This window comes from Oreochromis aureus, linkage group 22, assembly GCF_013358895.1.
Source record: "Oreochromis aureus strain Israel breed Guangdong linkage group 22, ZZ_aureus, whole genome shotgun sequence".
Lineage (NCBI taxonomy): Eukaryota > Metazoa > Chordata > Actinopteri > Cichliformes > Cichlidae > Oreochromis > Oreochromis aureus.
The window spans coordinates 37478435-37495270 of NC_052962.1; the positions used below are offsets into that span (position 1 = coordinate 37478435).

General features: G+C 40.1%; 1 long non-coding RNA gene and 1 pseudogene across 1 annotated transcript; one reads left to right on the forward strand and one right to left on the reverse strand.

Moving 5' to 3' along the window:
* Nucleotides 1–553: 553 nt before the first annotated feature.
* On the reverse strand, nucleotides 554–8503 carry LOC120435591 (annotated as a pseudogene).
* A 6411-nt stretch (nucleotides 8504–14914) lies between these two features.
* On the forward strand, nucleotides 14915–16173 carry LOC116319568. Its single transcript, XR_005609961.1, has 2 exons — nucleotides 14915–14989; nucleotides 15689–16173. It is a non-coding gene; the product is annotated as an uncharacterized LOC116319568 (long non-coding RNA).
* The last annotated feature ends 663 nt before the right edge of the window (nucleotides 16174–16836 follow it).

The window sequence follows — 16836 nt, forward strand, 5'->3', positions numbered from 1 at the left end:
TCCTACACTTGATGTTCACAGTTCCTCCCACAGCAGAGCTCACTGCTCCAGGCTGAGTCACTGTGATCTGTCCTCTGGACTCTGAGGATACAGAGACAAAACATAAAAAGCAGCTTCATGGTTTTGTGGGCTTCATTTCAGAGGGACAGATGTTGATAGAGGAGAGGAGTTTGATTCTCTGGACTTTACCTGTGAAGCAGCAGCAGAGGAGAGTCCAGATGAGGACGCAGATCAAAGTCATGTTTTTGATGAGGAGGATTTCTGTGGCTTCTGTTGTGATGAAGGACAGCTGTCAGTCATCCAGTGTTCAACTCTCAGGACTATAAACTCTCCCAGAGCACTGGAGCATGGTGCTGCTGATGCAAAGTGCCTCTCTATGGAAATCATCTGACTGACACAATGAAATCCTTCGTGCTTTTTCTATCTGAAATCTTTGTCTGAATTAATGTCTTTTCTGTTTTTGCTTTGTTTCTTAATAATCAATATTTAAAATTACCCAACATTTACTTTGCAATTTCCATATGGATGATGAAGTTAATGTGTAACCTGCCCCTCACCCTGGGACAGCTGGGAAAAGCTCCAGCCTCTCCAGAATCCTGTCAGATAAGATCACAGATTGAAATAGAAAGTGTGTCACCATCAATATTTTTTTTATTATTTTGATTTGATACCAATTATTTAGATATAAATTTGTTGGCCCAATGGCTAATTTAGGAAATTATATAGGTGACTCATAACTGAATGATCAGCTGTCAGTCATTCAGTGTGTAACAGAAAGGCTTACTTATTTATTATTGTCAATAGTAATTGATCAGCTGTAATGAATATTATCCATAGTGTCACACAAGGTCACTCTTCTGAAAAGAAAAACAAATTATTAAAATTCAGACTTTTGATCATTTTTCATTTGTCGTTCCTCAAAGACAAAAGTTTAAATAACCAAAAGTGTTTTCTCACAGTGTTCCTCACATGTGAACAGACGGCTGTACTCCTGCTGACAGTAATAAACTCCTGCACTTTCATGCTGAACTTCACTGATGGTCAAAGTGAAGTCAGTTCCAGACTGACTCCCACTTAAATAATCACAAACTGTAGATTTGCAGGTGGTAGCATCATCAATCTGCAGTTTAGGAGCTTCTGCAGGTTTCTGAAGATACCAGGTGATGTCATCACTAACATACTCACCAAGAGTCAGTACGGGTTCAGATCTGGCAGATCACCATCATTGGCACTATTAGAATGAATGGAATACACCCCAAACTCCATAGACAAAAAACAATATGTGAATGGGTTATTCATACACTTAAGAAAGGCTTTGGACACAAGAGACCATCATATATATTAATAAGAAAATTGGAACATTATGGTGTTAGGGTAATAGTTTTATATTTGCTTAGGGGTTATTTAAGAGACAGGAAGCAGTTTGTGAAATGAAATGGTATTTCTCCTTTTGTATGGACATTGCTTGTGGTCTACCCCAGGGGTAAAAACACATTTAATTCTTCATGGTTTAAATGAAGTAAAATACTTGTTTTATCTTGTGGTCTTTAATCATTTTGTATTGTGACAAGAGATCAGTGATGTGTTTTTCATACTTCCAGAGTTGTACTTTTATTCGTGCTTCGGTGTCTTTGCTGTCCCGGTGCTCCCCAGTGTTTCCATTTCTCTGATCCACTCTGTCATCTTGTTTAGTGTATTCCTCTCACTTTCTTAATTTATCTTTTTGTTAGTTCCTGTTTATTTGGAAAGTTCCTCATCAGTAGAGAGTTGAAGATGAAGAATTTCCATGTAGACACAAGTACAGCCAGGGCAGAGAGAAAGATATGAATACAAGAAGGTGGAAGCAGAAATGCCCTTTAAATAGTTGTATTGCTTTGTTATTGTTATGGAAATTTAATTAACAAAATCTACAAACACGATGAGCAGAAGGCTAACACCTTTTAATAAACACAAGCGGTTGGGATAGAGCTGCCATCAGTTCACTGACAGCAGTCTACTAATGAACAGTTTTATTATATGTTTATTGTATATTACATTACATATATTACATATTATATATGTTTTATTATAAATAATATATCAAAGCCCAAACTTTCATAATCAGAGTTCTTATTATTATATTTTAAACACTACAGTAACACAAAACCCCAACAATCATATGACCCCCTATGAGAAAGCGCTTTGGCCACTTCGACAGTGGGAAAGAAAAACTCCCTTTTAACAGGAAGAAACCTCCAGCAGAACCAGGCTTCCTACTAATTGGAAGGTTAGTGGTTCAACCCTTTACTGCTCCAGTGTGCATACCAAATATCCTTAGACCCTAGGTTGATATCTGATGCATCCATTGGAGTATGAATGTATGTGACCAGCTTCCTGTTTCCTCTACCCACAGGAACACAGAAAAACCCCACCAAAATATAAGCTTGTGAGTATTCCCACTATGACCAGAAGAGGGTGCTGAAGAGAAAGAACCTATGCATGTCATAACAAACACATAAAGAAGCCACGCCACCTGCGGCGTAGGTGCCACAGATGGATGTCCTGGTGGTTGTGTAGTAGGTGGAGCTGATGGCTGGATAGACTCTCCAGAGCTGCCAGGGACACAGCAGGTGGAGACGAGACTGACTGGATATGAAACATGGAATACATGGAAGACACAGTGACTGAAACTAGAAGCTAGAACAAAAAATATAACATCAAGAGAACTAAAACCATGAATCACAATCATCAAGAAATATAAATTAAACACAAAACACTTGATCACAGACCCAGGGCCGTGACAAGTATTTTGATTGAAAACATATATTATGTTGTTTAATTTATAATGATGTAGAGTTGGTAAAAGAGGAAGAATTTATAGATTATCTGGGATAAAAAATAGTTGAGTTCTTTAAAATAAATAACACAAAAACATCTGCCTTCATTGAATGTGTCACGGTATGCCAGGGCAAGCCGTGGGGATGTGGGGAAAAGGAGGACCCAGGCGCGGAGCTCTGTGTAGACAGTCCGTTTATTTACAGTGAGGTAACAGATGCACAATAAATCCCCTTTGCTCCCTAGACTCCCGTGTGTGTGTTCCCCTCCGACGTCCGTGCTCGTGCTCCCGGCAGTTGTGTTTCTGCACACCCTGTGCGTGCTGCCCTTCTGGTCCCTCGTTCCACCTGCAGGACAATAACAGAAGCAGCCATAAAACACTGACCCTGCGCGCACACACGATCCGCACTTCCTAATACTACACACACTGACTTGGCGTCTTAGCTTAATGATCCCGCGCCGGTAGGCGCTCCAACACTCTCCTAAGTAGCTCCCCCGACGAGCCCTGATCACCAACAGGTGTGTGGCAGGAACTTCAGGTGTGGCCGGTCCTCCTGCCGGGCCACACCCATCAGGCCCGCATGTGGCTGTTCTCCATCCTCCAGCCACACATGTACACACCCACACACCCGCACCCTGCCTCTACATATAATGAGTGGAACACAGAACAACACAGCATAGTGCAGAAAGACACACATCCCCAAATAACAACAACAATACCAATGATAATAATAATAATGATAATAACGGTCCATCCTGCTCACGGACCCCCGAGTCCTCCAGAGCCGGGTCCGTGACAGAATGAAAGCATTTAAATATTTTTATTTTAAGTACAACAAATCAGACAGCTTATGTAATGGAGTTATTTCTAGGAAAACGTCTGTCAGAAGATTGATCCACAGAGAGAAAAATAGCCATATGCTATGAGCAATGTTCCCTCTAAGCTGCGCACGTGCGCAATTGCGCACTGCTGGCACGGTCTCTGCGCACAGAAAATCTGCGTTGCGCACAAAAAAAATTCTAACCTGCTTTGAAATTAAAATTAATACTTTAACAATTCTGTTTTGCAGTGTTAGTCAGTAAGTGACTGGCTGCTCCCGTATGGGATTAGAACGATGCCACCTTATCCCATAGTCCAGCCAATGATGCGATTCACATTCGTATATACGCAGCTAATCAACGTCGTTAACAGGCTATGACAGCGTCCTTATGTGCTGACACCGGTGTTTTAGCTAGCAAAGCGGCGTGGCTGATGTGGAGTGAAGCCCCGTTAATGACAACGTGTACAACCATTGGAGATGTGAGCAGGACAGACGGAACAACTGACGGAAAAAGTGTGGACTTTATACCAGTTTTTAAATTGTGTTGATCGGCCACGTAAAACCAGAGTTATGATAAAAAATATCTGCAATGTTTGGTTTTCTTCCTGAATACAGTCGTTGTTTATATTTACTGCGGGTAAAAACGGCCTTTTATAAGAAAAAAGGCTCGAAAACACTGTCCGCCTGTGAGCAAGAACAAACCCCACCCCCTCTCCCTTTCCTATTCGTCCAAAAATGTATCATGTCGACCAATCAAAAAAATCATATGGCAACGTGGCATCTAGTTGTTAAGAAACGGGGGGAAGTTTTAGGAGTGACGGCGGTGCTTAGAGATGTGCGAGATTTGCCACGTTTAGCGCAAATCTTGTGTAGTTAGTGTGTAGTGTAGTTTTGTTGTGTGTCAGAACAATGAGGCGGCTGCTGAATGTTACAGGTGTTACAGCAGTGATACATCTCCTGTTGTCAGGCCTGCAGATATCAGGCTGTTGTTCTCCTTTATCTCATAGTGGACAGAAATTATTTTTTGCAGTGGCACAAATAATTTGTGTGGCATCAGATTTGATGCAGAACAGCTGATTGTTCTGTAAATAGTTTGAAACGTTTATTTAAAAACGCCTTGGCTGCATTTAAAAAAATAGCTGCAAAAATCTTTGTTGTTTGCAAAACTGAGTTACTTTTTTGAAGAAGTAACTATATGATTAATTGCCCAGCATTGGTCATTATATACTATAGAGGACTACAGGATGCTCTCCCAGACCACAGACTCATAATACAAGTCAGAGCTTTTTTTAAAAAGAAAGAAAGTTGTGTTTTCAAAATTGGAGTTCAAGTTATTTTTACTTACAATAGTGTTAACATACTACACAGGTCAATAACTAGATTTATTTTACATTTTCATTGTAAGTGGGCTAAAGCAGTTAATTAAAAGTAATTTAACATAAATGTAAATGCTGTAATTTGATTATTTTAATAAACCATGTAACTTGGATGGATTAGATGCTGGCGTGACCACAGTGCACACGTCTGATGTCGCTCACAGTCGTCCAAGGGATCGCTCAGGGAGTTTGTGTGTTCGCTCAGACACGTGAAAAATTAGAGGGAACATTGGCTATGAGATGATAAATTAATGACGTTTGAAGCAAATGCTTAAATTTCCAACAAGTGTTCTTTGATCAGAGTGGCAACCCAGATTACTGTTGGTATGACAAATTATAAAGTATGGATATATTGTAATGAGGTTGTTATTACACATTATGTTGAAAACAGCAAAGCTTTTGGAGAATTTCACCAGCCATTTGTACAGTACTGCACTTAAAACAACACAGAAGAGCTATTGATTATTGAAGGTCTTAACTACCATTTCAAATGGAAACAGAGGATACCTGGATTCTGAAATAAACACTGGATGCTGGAAAATGGTGCAAAGTAATTGAACGACTGTCTACTACAGCCCATTTCATAGAGATACAAGATTGTTTCCTCAATATGCCAAGGTAAATTAAAAAGATAAAGTATTTTGAGTTCAAGAGATCAGCTTGCATGTATCAGCATGAGATAAAAAAAAAAAAAAAAACTTTATTACTGTCAAGTTACCCTCAAGAACTGGAAGACTGTGTTGTGTGTTCAAGGTTCTACACTGTAAAATGTAATATTGTGTTTAATTCTCCAAAAGTTGAATCTGTTCATCTGGACGTAGCGTTTTGTGGGAGAAACGTTTCGTCACTCATCCAAGTGACTTCTTCAGTCTCAGCTGACTGCAGGTTTCCCCAAACCTTATAAACAGTACATTTGCATAATGACTGAAACCAGCCCACTGAAGGAACAATGGGCTGTGAGGTCAGTTCCTTAATCATAATTATGCAAATTCCCATGACCATTGATCAACAATCACTGACCAAAACCCACTGATCAAAGAACACTGATCAATGGCCATGAGTACCATTCACAGAGAGTTGGGGAATGGCTGCAATCACAGCATTGTAAGATGGTGACAGATGTACCCTTAGGCCCCCTCCTCGATTCAGAGATGGTCTTTCCCTTTTCACGTAAATGGCCTCCTTGACTCCGCGCTCAAACCAGCGTTCTTCCCTGTCCAGGATGTGTACATCCTCATCATTGAAAGAGCGTCCACTGGCCTGTAGGTGTAAATAAACTGCAGAGTCCTGGCCTGATGAGGTTGCTCTTCTTCGCTAGAGGTTGTTTGGTTTCCCCGATGTATAAATCCTGGCAATCCTCCTGGCACTTAACAGCGTACACTATGTTACTCTGTTTGTGTCGGGGGACCCGATCCTTGGGGTGGACCAGTTTTTTGGCGCAGCGTATTTTGGGGTTTAAAAGCCACAGAGACCCGGTGTTTAGAAAAAATGCATCTCAACTGTTCCGATACTCCTGACACATATGGGATCACTACAGGTTTTCGCCTGGGCAGCGGTTGTCCTTCTCTCCTGGATCGGCTGGAGCTTTCTTTAGGTGCCTTCCCAGCTTTGACAAAAGTCCAGCTGGGATAACCACAGGGCCTTCTTGATGTGCTGTTCTTCTGCCTCCCTGGCCGCTGTGTCAGTGGGGATGGTGTTCGCTCTGTGTTGTAGCGTCCTGATGACACCCAGTTTGTGCTCCAGTGGATGATGAGAGTCAAACCTTAGATACTGATCCGTATGCGTGGGTTTCCGGTACACGTCAGCTTTTAGATGTCCCCATTACTGATGGAAATCTCACAGTCTAAGAAGGCTAACCTGCCACTTTTCATATCCTCCTGGTGAATTTGATGTGTTGGTCCACCGAGTTAATGTGATCCGTGAAATGTAGTACGTCCTGAGATTTGATTTTCACCCAGGTGTCATCCACATATCTGAACCAATGGCTTGGTGGTGTTCCAGGGTAGGATAGCAACGCCCTCTTTTCCACTTCTTCCATGTACAAATTGGCCACGATGGGTGAAACTGGGGAGCCCATGGCACACCCATGTTTCTGCCTGTAGAACTGATCCTTGTATGTGAAGTAGGTGGAATGAAGACACAGTTCCAAAAGCAAACACACTTGGTCGATGCTGAGAGTGGTCCTGCTGCTGAGGTTGGTGTCATCCTGTAATCTCTTACGGACTACCTCCAACGCTTCCGTGACGGGATGCAAGTGAAGAGAGATGTAACGTCGCACGAGACCATGGTTTCATCTGCCTCCATAATGACATCTCTCACCTTCTCAACAAAATCCAGGGTGTTCTGGATGTGGTGTTCAGAGCTGCCCACCAGCGGGTTGGGGATCGAAGCCAGAAACTTGGAGATGTTATAGGTGACCGAGTTGATCATGCAGACAATTGGTCTTAAAGGTGCACCCTGCTTATGTATTTTCGGTAAACCATACAGACTTGGTGTAGACTCCCTGGGTACAGCCTGTGGTATGAGGTCCGGTCGATAGCCTTGTCTTGTTCTAACTGCTTCAGACAGTCTATGACCCTCTTCCTGTAGCCACTTCCTGGGTCTCGTTTCAGGGGCTCATAAGTATTTTCATCACTGAGTAGTGACAAAATCTTCTCATGATAGTCTTTCTGGTTAAGCAATACTGTGCACCTACCCTTGTCTGCCGGAAGGATGATAATGTTGTTGTCATCACTAAGTGATGTGAGTGCCTTGCTCTCCTCCATGGTGATGTTGGATGCTGGGGCTTTGCATTGCTGAGACAGGCGAAACTTTCGTCCGTAGTTGCTCTGCTTCCACTTCTGCAATATTGTTGTTACGAATTGCTGTTTCTGTGCCTGTGATCAGCTCCACTAGAGGGATTTGTCTCGGTGTGACGGCAAAATTCAACCCTTTAGCAAGGATGTTTTTCTCTGTTTGGGTGAGCTGTCTGTCAGACAAATTCTTCACCCACTTGTCCACATCCTCCATGTCGCATCCTTGTCTCTTCTGGCCACTGAGGACACTCTCCGTATTTTGTGGTGGTTTCCGACGTACAAAAAGTAAGTCAAACTTCCTTTGTTGCCTGGTCTTAGACTTCTTGTGCTGTGCTAGACGAGCCTTCTCAGTGAAGTCAAACACCTTTTTAAGAGTATTCTCATCTAAAAGTATTGTCAGTCTCTGTCGGATCCGCTCCTCTTGAGATTTTAGCATGTCGATGGTAAAATTTGTCTGCCTCACCCGTTCATTAAGCAACTGATGCTGTGCCTTCTGGAGGATTTTTGTTGCCCGGAAGCCTTTAACTGAAGAGCTCATTTGCAGACTTTTAGGAGTAATCCTGTTTTGTCGGCATCTGAGGCTGAATCTCAGGTGGTTCCTGTAGTCCGCCATCTTACGTGCTGTTTGCTCATACTGACGTACAAGCTTTAGGCAGTCCTTGCCAAAGTGGGTTAAAACGTCTTGATGCATTCTCAATCATCCAGGAAAGTAAATCTCCAAAAGTTCATCTTTTGCCATCTTACAATGCTGTGATTGCAGCCATTCCCCAACTCTCTGTGAATGGTACTCATGGCCATTGATCAGTGTTCTTTGATCAGTGGGTTTTGGTCAGTGATTGTTGATCAATGGTCATGGGAATTTGCATAATTATGATTAAGGAACTGACCTCACAGCCCATTGTTCCTTCAGTGGGCTGGTTTCAGTCATAAGGTTTGGGGAAACCTGCAGTCAGCTGAGACTGAAGAAGTCACTTGGATGAGTGACGAAACGTTTCTCCCACAAAACGCTACGTCCAGATGAACAGATTCAACTTTTGGAGATTTACTTTCCTGGATGATTGAGAATGCATCAAGACATTGTGTTTAATTAAAAATATTAAATAGGCTGAACTAAATTTTTATCAATTTGTTATTAGAACTCAATTTAAATAAGTTACCAGTACTTTTTATGCAAAAACGCTGATAAACTCCATTTATTTGAGTTGTCTTAACTTAGAAAAACTAAGTAAGCTGGAAGTTTTGCTTGTCAGTGCGGAAGGATGAAAGATGTGTTTTGAAAATGCCACGTCACTACCGTCCTCCTCCCTCCCGGATCAGTCCGCATGTTCACGGTGCATTTTTTATGGAATATGTTGAGCAAACCTGGAGAAGCGTTGTAACCAATACGTCTACTCACCAAAGAATGAGTGAAGCAATTTGGATAACAGCAGAGGACAATTTATTTAGGGTCTGATGGCAATTTACCATCGGTGTCCAGCACTTTAAAGTTTTGATGGACTGGAGCACATCCGTCCTTAACATACATTCTTAAACATTAGCTTGATACTAATACATCAAAGGAAACTTAACCGACTCTAAGTGCAAATGTTTCAACCTGAACAACTTAGAACTTCCCTGGGATACAATACAAACAAAGACAAGAGGAAGTAAAATATATTTTCATCAATGGCCACTTCTAACCAGGTGGCAAGTGAATATATTGTGTAAAGAGTCTTTTTTTCTCAGTCCTGGGGTTGTAACACCACAACCTCCTCAGTCTGTAATCAGAGAGTGTCTATTTGACAATAACCAAAATGTCTTTGGATAGTCTTTGCGAATGCAACAAGAAAATAAAACAATGGTGTTAGCTGGCCAGCAAAATAAAGAGAGTGTATGGCACTGAGTGCGGGCGTGTGTGTGAGTACTTCGGTCCAAATAATCGAGGTCCGGATGGATGAATGAATGGCAGCCGCCGATCCTTAATGGCACCCGCGAGACAGCCCGACAACCAGGCAGCACAGCAGTAAGGCAGCACAGCAGCAAGGCGTCTGGCAGGAGAACGAACAATAGTCTTTTTTTAAGGCTACTGCAGAAGGAGATATTCCCCGCTAGCTCACCCAAGCTTGCTCTCTGGCACAGCTACAAGCCATGTGAGCTCATAGCCCCTCCCGCTAGGATGTACTATCACAGTCGACTGTCGTAAAGCAGCCACAAACCAATAGCAATAAAAAAACTCAAAATCATTAAAGAACATTTTATAACTGAACACCCAATATAGATATATACATATATACTGAATATCAGATAACCAAAGTAACACTGAGTTACAGCGTCAGCTCAAGATATTATTGTTGTCATTGCTGTGGATCTTTACCTGATACACTGACTTGGTGAGTAAATGTTTACTCTTATTCAAGAGACAAGGTGGGGCCAGGTTTCACAATGAGCTCACCCGAAACCTTGGCTGATTAGGTCCCACACCCGCTTTCACACCTTGGCGCATGTGATTAGAGGATCACCAGGGGGTCCTTTGTCCCTCCTTGGGGGGATACTCCCACTGGGTTTAAATCTGGGACTCTCTGCCATTTGACCTTAGAACTGAAGAAGCTTCTCGGATGAGAGGTGAAACGTCTTCAAGCAACTTAAAGAAGTCCAGATGCTTTTCTTTGCAAACTCCTTTGACTACGATGACCTGGATGAATGAGAACCTTCACAGACACTTTACTCTTATTCAAACTGATTTTGTGGCTTCTCTTAGTTTAGCACCAGGTTTAAAATCTTGCTAGCTAGTTAGTGTTAGCCTAGCGTTGCTGCTGCCGCTGGGTCACAAAATAAACTTTTAAGATATTTTCAGGCGAGAATGTAGCTGTGTAAAGTTCAAATATCTGCTCGATTTATCAAGACATCACATATTTGCAAAAATGCTCCGACGTTTTCGGAGATGTCTATTTTTTTTCATGCTTTGTGGCAGCTTTTGAACATCTGTGGTATCTATTAATGTCAAATCTAGCCTTTATTTAACAACATAAGCAAACTCTATGTTACAATGATTGCACAGTCATTAAGGATCAAATCAGTTTCTGAAAAATGTTCTGTTTTTTCTTCCTCTGCTTGCTTCTTACTGTCTTTGAGGCTCGGGACCAGCACTCCTGTTGTTGGACAGAAAGACATCAGTAAGTATTTTGGTTTTCCAATATATTAGCAACTGTCAGTGACATTTATATTAATCAGGCTGAACTTTAATCATACTTTAGATCAGCCTGTTTTACTTATTGTTTTATTTGTGCTTTGGTTTGGGGAAGTTGTTTCTTCACTGATCTTTTCCTGTCTTCTGTTATTAGACTTGAGATATGACTGCACTATGCTGTTGCTGGTGACTCCAGTTAATTCTACAAGACATGCTGTGTAAGTAAACAAACAACAACAGTTTGGTCTGCATTTCTTGAAAGATCACATCCCCCAAACTTAGTTTAGAGGGTCTACACTGTATATAGTGAAGTCTGCAAGTTTTCTAACAGCAAAATCTGTTTTGTGCCCAAAATCATTTTGCACATCATTAGAATGAAAGTTATTGGCCATGTTTGCATAGCCCTTTTTTAAAATGATGCTTTCATGACATTATTGTGTGTCGGGTGGTGGTCACGGCTATCCAGACTGACAATTGGGACATTGAATGTCACCTCTCCGGTGGGGAGGGAGCCTGAGATCGTCTAAATTGGAGTCTGTTTTATACCAAATGCAGAAAAAAATGTTTTAAGAAAGCAATTAAGTTCATGTTCCAAAAAATATGATTGTTTGCTTGCAGGACAACAGGAGAGATGAGTCCTCCGTCACAGATGGTGTGTTCAGTGAAGATGGTTGCCTGCAGGTTCAAGCTCATTGCATCTCCAACCTACATCCACTGCCACTGTACTTAAGGGAAGTTAAAGACTTTCTTCTGCACCTACACTGAAAAAAAGGCCATGTTGGATTTACTTGATTCAATAGTGGACATCGGTTGCACACAAATGTTTTGCTTTGGCAGAAACTTAAACAATTGAGTTCAATCAACACAACTTTTTCATATTCAATAAACCTGTGCATTTTGTGTTCATAAAACGCGATTGAAACGTTTAGATGAAGTAAGCTGAGCTCTTGGAATATTTTAATCCTTCACAATTTTGTCATTTTATTTCAACACTATTCAATAACTTTTACCCCAGTACTACTTGGTCACTTAAATACTACATGTTCTCTTCATATTATATAATGTTCAACAAAGTCTAGATCCTGGTTACCATAAAAATTCAATGGATGTACAACTACTACCATCCTCCTATCTTTATCCTGGTTGCAGGGGGGCTGGGAAATAACCCTGAAGTGATAGGTTACAAGGCAGGGTACACCCTGGACAGCTCATAAGTCTACCACAAACAACCATTTGCACTTACATTGACAGGTAATTTAGAATCACCAATTAACCTAGCTCTAACAACTGCATGACTTTTAACTGTGGGAAGAAACTAGAATACCCAGAGAGAAACCAGTGCAAACTAGCCAGACTGTGGATTTGAACCCAGAATCTTCTTACTGTGAAGCAACAGCACTAACCACCATGCCAACAATCCAGACTTAACAAAAGTAGGAAAGCTATGATTTCAAGGCTTGATGCAGAATTTTTTATACGTTTTGTCCTTGACAGGTTAAACCACAATAAATAGCAATAGCATACACATGGTGTGTGTGTAATTGTCTGCCTCTTATAACTCCAGTGATTTTCCTGCAGTTTGACATCTCGTGCGATCTTGTGAATTTCATGAGTTCAACAACTAACCACTCTTACTAGATTGTATCATGTCATCTCAACAAGAACAAATTAAGTTGTTGAATTTCATACAGATCCTTCATGATTTAATTACGTTTATAGAAACATGATATTATTGTGTTTAAATTACAAGTTAGACTTTTTTAATGTAACAACCACCCAATTTGCTCGATTTGACTGAGATGGATGCTTTCCTGAAACCACGATCCAAAGCGTACGAGACTGAAAGTTATTGACTTACTTCACTCGAACATGATATGAACAATTTAATCTAGCCTCTCTGCATATCATGTAGTTTCTACACTATATAGTTACACTTAACTTTAAAGCATGAGGCACTTATGTTAAATACACGCAAGATGTTTACGTAAATCCAAGAGTTGGCCAATCCCTTTTTTTCAGTGTACATTTGGATCACCTCGATCCATGACAGTCATTCAGGCAGTAATGCCTGGACTGGAAACAAGCCATCCTTAAAATAATACAACATTCCAGCTCATGTGTTGGAATGGAAAACAAATGTGTTGTTTAAATCAGAGACTGCACTTGTGACAGAACAATAAATATATTTTACTTTGATTATATAAGTAATGTAAGTACAAAACAAACTTGTGGTAGGCCTAAACTTATTTTCAGAATAATTAAATCTGAGACTTTGTTTCATTGTAAGATTATAACAGTGATGGCAATATAATTGTTTGTTGTTCAGCAGAACAGTGTCCAGTATGTTGGCTGTTATACTTTGTTGTGTTTGAAAATAAAAGTTGGGCTGATTTTAACATCATTACAAAAATTGTTGTTAATTATTTTTAATCATATTCAGGTTACCACAAATTGTTTTTTCATTTAGTTGAACTTAACATGTTTGTCAGTAGGTAAACAATTAGTATTGTACAGTCAGAAATATCAAGTTATTGTTAATACTGCAGACTTGCAATGTATAAGTTGTCCTAACAGTCATCTTAAGTAAGCTTTACTTAGTTTTTCTGAGGCAACGAGTTTCCATAATTTTTTTGAGTTCTGGGAACTAACAAGGCTGTACAGTGTACTCAAAATGAGTAAGTTGCCCTAACTTGGTCATCTTACGTAAACTTGATCCAATTTTTTTGAGTTCTGGGAACAAATGAGCTTGTACAGAGTACTCAAAGTAAATAAGTTGTCCTAACTTAGTCATTTTTAGCTAAGCTTTACTCAATTTTTTTGAGGCAATGAGTTTCCATAATTTTTTTGAGTTCTGGGAACTAATTAGATTTTACATTGTATAACAAAGGAGGCAAATTATTACATGCTGTTACCCTGTCAGACCAGGGGTGCCGCTAATGAGGCTGGGTAAGAGAGAGGGGAGAAAAAGAAAGTAGAGAGAGGTAACAACATGGAGTGCCGCTGTAAAGCCTGAAATAAAGTGTTGAACCCAGACGTCGCCTTCGCTACCTGATTACAAACTCAACAGGCTGGATTAGACTTTGCCAGTAAAACATTTCAAACATCAGGAACATTTCCAAGATGAAGTTTTTTCAGCATGATTGGAAGAGAAAATTACAAAGGAGAAAAACTGATCTGAAGCAAATCGCATCATCTGTCAAAGATGGTGGAGCCAAAGTTATGGCACTGATGTTTTTGGCTGCCAGTGTAGCTGGGCCACTAGTGTTTATTGATAATGTTACTGCTGATAGAGGTAACAGGGTGAAATGTGAAGTGTACACAGCTATACTCTCTGCTCACATTCAACCAAGTGCTGCAACACTCACTTCACAATCTTTCACAGTGCAAATGAATAATGACCCCCCCAAAAAGATGGCTTCAGTAAAGGCCTAGTAGAGCATCTTGAGGGAGGACACAGCATGTGGGGACCTCCACTGGTTCAAGACTTTAGGTAGTCATTGTCTGAAGGATTTTTATCCAGGAATTTAAAATTATTATTATTATATTTACAATTATCTTTGTTTATCCAATTAATTATGTGCCTCTCAAAATTGGGGCTAATCTGTAAATATGACTGTGATTCCTAAACAGCTGATAGAAAACTAAACTCAAAAAACTCCTCATGCCTTTAAATCATAAAGAGTTTTGTGGGCCTTGAAGGTCTGCACTTCAGTCACATTATAATTGTTTGACTCAGATTCCACTGTGTTGATGTACAGAGTAAAACTGTGAAAGTGTCATCATCCAAAAACTTATGGATCAAACTATATTTAAACTAACATTGTATGATGTTATTTGAAGAAGTCATATCAGCTGAGTCATTGCTGCTGTGTAAACAGTGAATTATTTTGTTGAGTTTGTTTGTTTCAGAGTCAGAGAGCCGTGTCTCTCTGCAGTCAGAGGTTTTTGTACGGCGGCTCAATGAGTTTGTATCACTGTGGTGGACTTTTGGTGGAGGAACCAGACTGAATGTTGGAAGTAAGTTTATTCTGTTTAACTGTCAAATACTATCTTTTTGTTGCAGATGATTTAACAATTAATTTTCTGATTTTTGAATGAGAGAAAATCATGTAACTTTGCAACAAGTTTGATGCTGGAATTTTTTATCATCCTCTTATGTCATGGAGGGTAATTCAAATCTGATCTGAAAAATGTTATGTCTACATTTCAGTCTAATTGAAACTGGAAAAAAACAAACAAAAGAAATATAAAAATCATCTCTGATGTCTTTAGTCTGTAAAGTATTGTTTGAAATTAGTTTGAGTTTATGTGAACTTAAAAAAATGCTTTAGATATACATGAAGAGCATTATGTGTCACTGAATATATATATCTTATTTATTTGTTTCCAGTTAATTTTAATATAAGTCATGTACAATATTGATGAATTTAAACTTGTTTTGTAAATGTTGCCACATCTGCTTCTTTTATTTCCAGTGTAGTTTGAACATATTTCAGGTCAAACTGTGTGATGATTCTCTCTGTGCTGATATGCATGAGAGCTTTCTTAAAGGGAAGTGAAACAATGTGTGAGTTAATGACTGGTGGAGCAGAAAAAACACCTGACAGAAACTTCTTAACGGAGAAAATCAGCTCTTACAGTAAAGGTGTCCGACTGTCTGTGGTTTGATTGACAGCTGTGTGCTCCCTGTGCTCTAAGCTGATTGGTGTCTCCTAGGTGATACCCGTCCCATCCTGACAGTGTTGCCCCCTCCAGTGAGGAGCTACAGCAGGGGACTGCAACAATCACATGTCTGGCCAACAAGGGCTTCCCCTCAGACTGGAGTCTGTCCTGGAAGGTGGATGGCAGTGGCAGCATCAGCTGGGAGGAGAGCAGGAGCCCGTGGTGCTGCAGAATGACGGCCTCTACAGCTGGAGCAGCACCCTGAGGCTCCCTGCAGACCGCTGGATGAAGGTGGGCTCTGTGACCTGTGAGGCCACCCAGGGCTGCCAGACTCTGGTCTCAGAGCCACTGAGGAGAGTCCAGTGTTCCCAGTCCTGACCTGACTCAACCTGATACTGGTTTAATGCTCTCATTCTCAACTCTGTAACTGTCTCTCCATCTTTCTTTTTTAAAGAACAAATAAAGACTAAAACTGTTATTTTCTTTCTCATAATGACAACATTCATGTTTTAGGTAATAAAGATGTTTTGCAAAGTGAATTTCGGTTGAATCAGACATTTTATTTCATTCAAATCTATAAACCTGCACTTGATGAATATATTTTTCATTTACAAGAATTTAGGCCAACGCTGCACTCCAACATGATGTCTTTATTTTACACTGGTAAAATAAAACACAGGCTGAAAGAACCATTAAGGAGATCTGCATTTTGGCAAAAGCTGAAAAAGGAGTTTTAAAATTGTACAGGTTATTTTTATGTTTGTTCAAAGTTACATGAATGTTGCCATGGAAACAATCTCACCAGACTACAAAGCAAGTCTAAAGAAGAAAGAGTCTTTAGTGTCTCTTATGAGCTGTTTGTTCTGAGGAGAACTCACAGACAGGAGAGTCAACGAATACAAGGAGTGATTAGAAAGAATCTGAAGTACAAAGTTTTAATTTCATTGACGAACAAGCAGAAGATTAAATGAATGATGATATGAACAAAATATGAATAAAATGAAAACACCTTCAGTTCAATAACAGTTTTTTCACTCATGTTCATGTTTGATGATATGTTTACAGTAAAATCTTAAATTCACAGGTGTGTTGTTTTTATTTTGACCCTCACTGATCAGGAACATTTTCAGATTTTTATCTTCAGAATATTTTATCTTGATATAGATTCAGTGATTTGCTCTAAGGTCAAAGGTCATGAAGAA